Genomic DNA, 9385 nt, shown 5'->3' with positions numbered 1-9385 from the left:
GAAGACAGGGATTTTTCCCTTTAAATTTACTGTTCAGCATTTGCACAAGGTGCTAAGAATGGATGGAAAAGCATCCATGTTTCACAAATGGCATGATGGCTGATAGCAAAATGTTTTGGCCAGCACAATCTAGTCAGTATCGAATGTTCTAGTAATACCATGTCAGTGTGGATAGCATACCAAGGTTAAAATAGAAACTCTGATAAAAAACAGCAACAAAGGCTAATTATTTCTTTGGCCTTAGACAACACAACTGCGGGTAGAAGGCATGCCATCCCAGCAGGACTGGTGGGAGAAACTTACGATAATTTCTTCTGCGCCACTCCCGACCTGTGAGAAAATAGAGGTTTTAGGTTATCAGGGCTCCCCAAATAAATTAAACTGAAGGTAAAGCAATTTAAGAGCTTTATGTAATGTTTATGTGCAGCATCTTGTTTCATGCTCAGTCTGCCCGGCAGCAATGAGCTTGAGCAAGAAATGCCGGAGGTCAGGTCTTTACAGAGAAATCCAAGGAATGTTTTGCCTCTGTAGAGACAGTGCTCTTTAGGTGTGTTTCCCAAAATATCTGTTTGGGTATCTTTTAGTCCTCAGCAATAGGATGACAGATACTGGGAAGAAGGAAGGACTTGCATGATATTGCAGTCCAGGCCAGGAAAAAAAATTCAGAGCACCATATTGCACAGCACTCTATGGTTTCTGGACACACCCAGTCTGAACAGCAGCTCCAACTTCCCAAGTCGGTACTTATTCCCAAGGAAGCGGGTATGAAGAAATTAAAAGAGAAGGCAGGGCAATTCAAAACAATAACACAAACTAAACAAAGCTAAAGTGAACTAAGTTAAAGGGAAAGGGAAAAATAAAAGGCAAGGCAAGGCAGTCTCTATACGTCATAATTGTAGGTCAGGTAAAGGAAAAAAAAAAAATACCCAAGAAAATCTTGCTGTCTGGCTGACAGTGAAGTAATAATCATGAGAACTTTGCAGAAATGGTCTACCCACCTTTTTGAGCACAGCTGGGAGCCATTTCTTTACCTCTGCAAAACACAGCATCCTGTGACCTACCTTCACAGAAGCATTATGGCCCCCCAGCCCGTAATCCCATTCTAGGATCAAAATCCGGTTCGTGTAATTGCTGCACTGTTTTTTTTTTTTAAGGTAAGCTGCTCAGATATGCCTACAATCAATGATCATCAAGGCCAGCAGCACATAAAACAAAGTACATTGGCATATAGTCAGTAATTGTCATTATATGCTGTTTAAATTAAGATATACGACTAACGGCTATGGACAAAAGTTTCAGGTTTGCAAGTCAAACACCTAAACTGAGAAAGAAGTTAGGATTTTTTTTTTTTTCTTGGATTATTAGTAGTATTTAAGGGGAAAAAAATTGTTTGGGGGAAAAGAAAAAAAGTTGAAATAATTGATCTTTCTTTGTCTCCAAAGCAGCATTTTTGTGGTGGTTGTTAGCGCCATTTGAAGCAAGCTGACTAATTTGTGAAATCACCTATTTTTTAGATAAAACACTACAGAAATGCACACTATGATCAAGCCGTAACCTTCCACCCACGCAGCCTTTTCAGGAAATGTTTCCTTTGAAAAAGTTGGTAAACTACGACAATACTCTTAAAACTCATTTTTCCCTTTGAAGCTTTACTTAACCTTTAGGCAATAAAGTTAATCACTGAAGTGAGAAATTGAATCTTTTAGTAAGGCTTTTAACTACACGTCCTAATGGAACTTAAACAAATGGCGTCCCCACCACTGTGTTAGTTGCATGTGTGTTTATGTATACCGCAAAAGCAAAAGAAATACTGTTCATGCCTAGAGATTTATTGTCCTGTGGTAAGTGAGAACCAGGACTGGAATATAAACAGACAATTCTTTCTTTTTAAGAACCGCAGTTTGCCAGCTTTCTTCCTTGTGACTAACAACCACTGAGAAGAGCTTCGCAGCAGTATGGCCTGTTACCAGAGCCAGAAAATACTTGTTTTTGCCTACAAGGGCATTTTAAGGTATGTTTATTGTTATTTGTCTTGTTTAGTTGTTTGTTTCTTTAAAGACTTCTCACATCTCTGACCTCTGACACGGTCTAACCAGTGCCAAGGCCGCAGCAACAGAAATTTCCTAAATCCAGGCATTTGTGATGCAGTAATTAAATGCCTGCGTGCTACCTCCTTCCACCACCACCCCTCCCCCCCCCCCCCCCCCAGCCTTCTAATCCCAGTAAAATTTGCTGGGATTAGAAGCTTTTTTTTTTTTTTTTTTTTTTTTTTCCTGCTTTCTAAAATCAGGCAGTTTCAAATATGAATAAATCTGTATGTTAAACCACCCTCTTCCCCCGCAAATACAAATCTGAATACAAATGTCAGGACCCGTGCACGTGCCTAGTTTTTGTACGCGAGCATTCTGCCTATCCGGAGAAGTGATTTGACTGCTCCATATCGCATTAGACCACTGTCATTAACGACAGAGGTGTCATTTTGATGTGATCTGTGAGGCAGTAGAAGCTTTGAAGGTGAAAGATAGAATAGTCATAGATAAATGGTGCTCTGAGTATGCTGCTATCGCACCATTATCGCTGGCAATTATTTCACCGAGCGACACTTCTGATAAAAAGTCATCCGCCTCGCTATGGAAAGAAACTGCAGTTTGCTGAAGCACATGGCAGATCTGTTGATTTTTAGAGCCTGACAAAAAGCTTGTTAGTTTTGGCCCGCTCATTCCGCACTGATCTTGAACTCTTTTACAACGGTCCTCCCTCCTTTTCCCCCTCTGCCCTGTGTTTTTCTGTTAGCTTCCTTGTCTGAGATGGCACTTTTGCTTGTATATGTTAACGTGTCACTATTTTCTGTCTTCTCCGTACCACTTTCCTGGATGTAACCCTTTTTTATGGTGTTCCTCACCACACCCTTAACGGTGCCATGTTTATTTTTCTGTTGGTCTAATGAGGTTGTGTTCGTATTTTTCCCAACCTTTTTATTTTAATCTGTCAAACATATGAGATCTACCTTATACATATTAATAGCAGCAAGTCACAGGCAATGAAATTTAATTGTTACTTTTAGGTTAAACATGCGATACCGATTCGTTGTTTCAGCCAAGCTCCACAGGTTGAGAGCTACGCCTAGAGTGATACCATGGGCCTCCACCCAAAAGCGAAAGCTTCAAATAAGGGGAAGCATGTAGAGAAGATAAATTCCATCTGGAATGTGTTTATATTGACTCCTTTCCTTGGATGCTGATGCATCTCCGATGGGGAAAAGGGGACAGGAGAAAGCACAGGAATCCCTTATGTCAACTGTGTGATCAAGAAAAAGGTAAACAAAGTTACATGCCTAAGCATTTAGGGTGAAAGGGACAAAAAGTCCATAATTAGGGACAAAAGGTCCATAATTAACCATCAGATGTTTCTTTTCTCATTAAGCAAACAAACAAAAAACAAATGAAATAATGAGGATGGTGATCATAGAGCAATAGAACAAATACGTTGACAGATATTACAAAAAAGAGATAATATGAAAGGAGAAAACCATAGAGATCATGGAAAGCAAACAGCTTTGGAGCATGCTCTGCGAGATTTGGAGAAAGCAATGGGTCAGTTTCCAGCAACGTGAGTTTTACTGGGATTGTGCTACTCAGTCTGGGGGATTAAAATAATCAAAGCCTAACAGACAGTAGTATTTTTGCTCTAAATTAATGGCCTCAGTCTAGTCCTTATAATTATGTCTTTGCAACATTTATCATCAAGGGACAGGAGATTTAACTGGCAGGAGAGGCTCAGTCCCAGTACGAATAGGCCCATAGGTCAGAGGTCTAGTAATGAGAGAATCACAGGAGTATGATAAGCGGATCCCACAACCTCCAACAGCATGAACCTGATTAGGAGAGACCCTAAAGAACTGAAAAAAATAATCAGCTGATAACTATACAAATTGTACCGTGGATACAGCTGTCATTTTGAGTGCAAGCACGTTTACGGTTTGCAGGCTTTTTTCAGATGGGGGGAGGAAACTGCACCGCAGCTTGGGCCACATATAAACTCTCTGGTGGTCACGGTGTGGTGCACCACAACGTTTTAGAGGGACAATGGGAATAAAGTTTATATCCATGCCTTCCAGGACTCATATCCACTGTAGCTTGAAGCGTAAAAGACCCTTGTCTGTAGAGGGTTTCTCTAATCTGTATTCCTCAAGAGTATCTTAGGAGTTGAAAGTAATACAAGTAATAAACAGCTTGACATACAATGTACTATTAAGTATTTTAGGGGACAAAACCAAGAATGTTTAGTTACTAGAATGTGGCATTATTTGCATTAGAAAAGCACGCCATAGGTAGACATGGCATACAACAACTCTGCCTTCTGAAAGGGACCTCTAGGTGTATCTTGGAATTTCCTAATAAAGATTAATGTAAAGCATAGTTTATAACAAGTATAGATTTTCACATCTGTGTTATAGACAGTTTTGACTTGCCTCTTGCAAGCAAAGGACATGAGAATGAGAAATGACTCAAAGAAAGGATGTAAATGAGAAGGGACAATAATCCTTAGAGCTTCTGCACGCAGTAGGCAGTGGGTTTCAATCTGGGCAGAGCACTCACTTTTCACTGAGATTTGAGATATCAAAGAAGCGTTACAAAGCCCTGCCTGCTGCTTTCCCTACAAAACTGTCCACAGTCATTCAAGGCTGCATTAACAGAACTGTTTCTTGAAAGTCCAGCTACACCAAATTGATTCAAATGACTGTAGGAAGCATCATCGCTCGGAACTATGATCTTCCCTGCAAAATCTTTGGACTGAGTCCAAGCATGAGAAAGCATCCACAGAACCTAAAGTTACAAAGCAATGTATCCTCACAGAAGCTGATCCAGCACAATAGGGAAAGGAGGAATGCTGAATCAATCAGTGATTTTTAAAGGGGTTTCTTTGTTACGCGCACCGTCCATACAAACAACTGAGTTACCCCCACTACCAAAATCTACATGGCTCCAAATCACATCCTGTATTAAATCTTCCTAGCTATAATTGTCTCCACACCTAAGTATCAATTCTTCGACTCATTGCAGGTTCCCTAGTTCAGTCCAGGAGTCATTTAATAATTAGAATAGAATTGGTCAAATTCTGTTTCTCAGAGAGACGTTCAACAGAGCGTGAGACTACACGGCAGCCAAGCCTGTTGACTTTGTGTTCTCTACAGTCCCGTCTTTTGCAGTTTTCTATTTCTCCTTTCCATGTACGCTTATATGGAGGATGAATGAAGGATGTGAATGTATTGTATGGACCGTAACATCGCAGAACAAGCAATGAAGTTAGTGTGTTATGAAAAGACAGAACAGAGATAGCTAATCACATGTGGTGGGGGATTGGAAATGAATTTTATGGCACACCTCAGAAAGTCTATCATAAGGAAAATCTGCAAACTTGCTGGTGGTGCACTCACTTACTTACCCAATCCCATCATCTATATTGCAGACAAAGATATTGAAAATACCAGTGCCAAGACAGGTCCCTGAGGGTCACCAGCCGTCACCGACCTCCACCCAGATGTGGAGCCATTGACTACTACTCTCTGGGTGTGTCCATCAAGCCAATTCCTTATCCACAGAATGGTCCACCCTTCAAATCCGTATCTATCTATCAATCATCTCTCCAAGGTGGAAATCAGGATGTCATGTGGGACTGTGTCAGAAGCTGTACAAAAGTCCAGGTAGATGACATCAGTCGGTCTTCCTAAGTCAACTTGCTTGCTTGCTTACTTTTACTTGCTTACTTAAATGTGGTCACTCCATCACAAACGGCCAGCAGGTAGGTCAGGCATGATTTGCCCTTGGTGAAGCCATGCCAGCTATATCTTGGATCACCTCCTGGTCTTGCAAGTGCCGTAAAAAGCCTTCCAACAGGATCGGGTCCATAATCTTGCCAGGCACAGAGGTGTAGCTCCCTGGTCTGTAGTTCTCCGGGTCCTCCTTTCTACCCTTTTGAGAAATGGGAGTGATGTGTGCTGTTTTCTAGTTACCAGGGACTTTGCCTGACTGTTGGGACTTCTTTCTTTCTTTAAAAAAAATATGATGAATTACTGATAGAGAGCGGTGTGGCTGCTACATCAGCGAGTTCCCTCAGAACCCCAATATGTATGTCACCAGGCCCTATAGACTTGCTTATAGCTGTTCAGTTGCACTGGGAGGTCCTGAACTGCTCTTTGCCTACATTGGGAGGGACTCTGCTCCCTCAGGCTGTGCCTAGAGGTTTGGGAACAGGAGAGATGTGGGCAGCCTGAGTGCCAGTGAAGACTGTGGCAAAGAAGTAGTCGTGAAGTACCTCAGCTTTCTCTAGTCCTGTCATTACCAGCCCTCCAACAACATCTGTTAGAGGCAGTACACTCCTCTCTGTAGTCTTTTACTTTTCTGGCCAATGTACCTATAGAATCCCCCCCCCTTTTTTTTTTTTGTTTGGTTTGTTTTTTTGCATCCCTCACCACAGTTAGGTATGTTAGGTATGCCTTGGCTCTACTGATCCCATCTGTGCATGTCATGACAGTGGTTTTATACTCGTACCTGGGCACACAGCCCTGTTTCCACTGTCTGTGCAGGTTCTTCTTTCTTTTGCCTAAGGTTGACTGGGAGGGTATTGCCCAGCTGTGTCAGTTTCTTGCCCTCCCTGTCTGATTTATTGGATATGGGAATGGAGAGGTCTGGTGCTTGCTCTCAGAAAAGCATTCCCAAGGATTTGTCAGCTCCGACCAGATCCTCTTTCCCCAAGGACAGTGCATCCCATGGGCGCTCTTCCACTAATGGGGAGAATAACTAACTGGGAGTGTGTTCCTCTAAAGGTGAGGGTCCTGACCTTGATCTTTGACAGGCTCACGTCCCCTGAGATCACAAAGCCAACCAGGGCAAGGTCCCTGCAACGCAGACCGCCTCCAATCCTAATGTGTATCTCAAGGTCATCCACAGTGGTGAGAACTGGGTCCAGAAAAGCCTCTCCTCTGCTTGGCTTGGCTAATGCCTGGATGAGGAAGTAGGTGTTGTTCCCAGTGCATTCCAAGAGTCTCCCGGAGTGCTTACTATCTGCCGTATAGCTTTCCAAGCAGACATGCAGGCTCTCGCACCACTTTGACAGGCCCATCTGGTGTCAGCATTCCCAGCCTCTCAGGAAAGTGTCAGAGATTGTAGCACCTGAAGCCCTAAGAATGGCACTAGCTGCGTAGCTGATCTTTCACCTCATCTGTACGTTGCCTCTTCCCTGGGTGCCAGTCTCTGACAGGGAGGATTGAGGAGAACCATACCTGGGTGCCCAGTCCATTCAACATCTGTCCGGGGGACTCAGAGTCCCTTTTGATGCCGTGTAGTTTCCTTGTAGTGACCTCAGTTGTCTATAAATGAAAGAATAAGAATGGGTGGTAGTTGTGTGGAGGAACAACACCAGGAAGCCCCTATTTGTTTTATTATTATCCCTGACTTCTATGAGTCCCAGAGCATCATGTTTAGCATGTAGGGGTAACTCAGGAGCCAGGGTGATGTTCCCCTGTCAGCTCTCAGCAAAGATAAGGGCACAGCCTCCCTTGTCTTGAGAATCCATTGATCATGCCAATGCAGGGTTGGAGGCTCCCTCACCAGTCTCCTGAGAGGATATAAGGCAGGACTGCGGCTCAGCTGGTGCCAGTGCTTGATACCATGTGTCAATCTCTCATTTGGATCACCAGGTGCCTTACAGCCTGTAGAGCTCCTCTCGCCAGGTGGCCACTTGCTCAAAAACTGTGTTCACCTGGACATACTTGCACCCACAACGCCCAATTCGGCCCTGGGCCCCTCAGGAATGTGAAGTTCCCCACAACTCAGGGCCCGGGAAGCTTTTTCGGTCCTCAAGGGCTCTGTCTGCACATAGGCATCTGCCCCGGTGGGGGGTCGCAGCTCCTCTGTCCAGGTCATGGGCTGAGACCACGAGTCCCTGGGAGACGCCCCTGGAGATGCCCCTGGAGGCCGCAGCCTTTCACTGAGAGGCGACCCTGCCCGCGCTCTCAGGGTCGTGCACGGTCCCTCTTTGCCGGCCATGGTCGCCGCACCCCATAGGGGCCGCCTTTGTGCACGCAGCCGGCCCTACCTCGTCAGCCGCCCCTGCGAGGCCTGCCAGGGCCCGGCCGCTCCCACGACTGCCTCAAGGGGCCTCGGTGCTGAAATAAAGGCTGTGCCCGCCATGTCTGTCTGCGTGTATACGTATATACGTATATATACGCGTGTATATATGTATACAGGTACATATATATAAAAATATGCACATTTATCATGCCATGTTACAGTTCATTCTCCTGGTGCTCACGAAAGTGGAAGGATGACCTGATCCTATATACATCTATCCGGCCTTGCAATTTCTGCCACTCTTACTGTGTACCATACAGGACACCAGGTGCTATCGCTCTGTGATGTGCTCTGTTTCAGTGCTGTACAGCAGGCAGTACTGTGATGGCATGACCTGACAGCACTACTCCCCACAAGACCACGCGTAACTAAAGGGGAGGTTAAAGGAGATCAACCTGCACGTACCTTGCCCACGCATGTTCCACAGTCACGGTCTGGTGACAGGAACCCCATTTCTCATTTTTACCTGACTTCCTGACTATGCCTAATTGATTATCAGTGTTCAGGGAGAGAGAGGGTGTGGTGGTTTTACTCAGGTGGGCAGCCGAGCTCCACCACAACCGCTCTCTCACTCCCCCTCTCCTCAAAGAGGAAGGGGGAGAAAATACAACACAGAGAACTCGAGGTTTGAGATGAGAAAGGTTTAATTAAAGGGAAAGGGAATGGGGAGGAAAAAAGAAACAAAAGAAACAATCAGTCCTCATGGAAGCACAGAGAGAGGGAAAAAAATTATTCTCTACTTCCCATCAATGAGCGGTGTTTGGCCACATCCTGGGAAGCAGGGCCTCAAACGCGTAGTGGTTGTTCAGGAGGAACAGCCCCCTCCCCCACAAGAGCCCCCTCTTTTATTGCTGAGTGTGACATCAGGTGTTATGGAATATCCCTTTGGTTGGTTTAGGTCAGCTGCCCCGGTGATGTCCCCTCCCCATCACTTGCCCACCCCCGTCCGCTGGCTCTTGGGAGCTTGGAAGGAGTCCTGATGCTGTGCCAGCACTACGCAGCAATAGACACAACACCGGAGTGATATCAGGGCTGTTCCAGCTACGAGTGCAGAGTACAGAGCTGTGTGGGCTGCTGCAGGGAAAAGGTGACTCCAGCTCAGACAGACCCAACACAGAGGGTCGAATGTTGGGAAGAGAGCACACTTGGTCTAGCAAACAATACTGTTGGTAATCTCAGGGGACCAGTGCATACTTTCACTAGATCTTTATCAGTACTTCTGTCACTACCTGAGCACTGTTTCACTGCCACTG

Source organism: Netta rufina (genome assembly GCF_964035555.1).
Source record: "Netta rufina genome assembly, chromosome: 7".
NCBI lineage: Eukaryota > Metazoa > Chordata > Aves > Anseriformes > Anatidae > Netta > Netta rufina.
Note: the sequence above shows the minus strand (reverse complement) of the source record.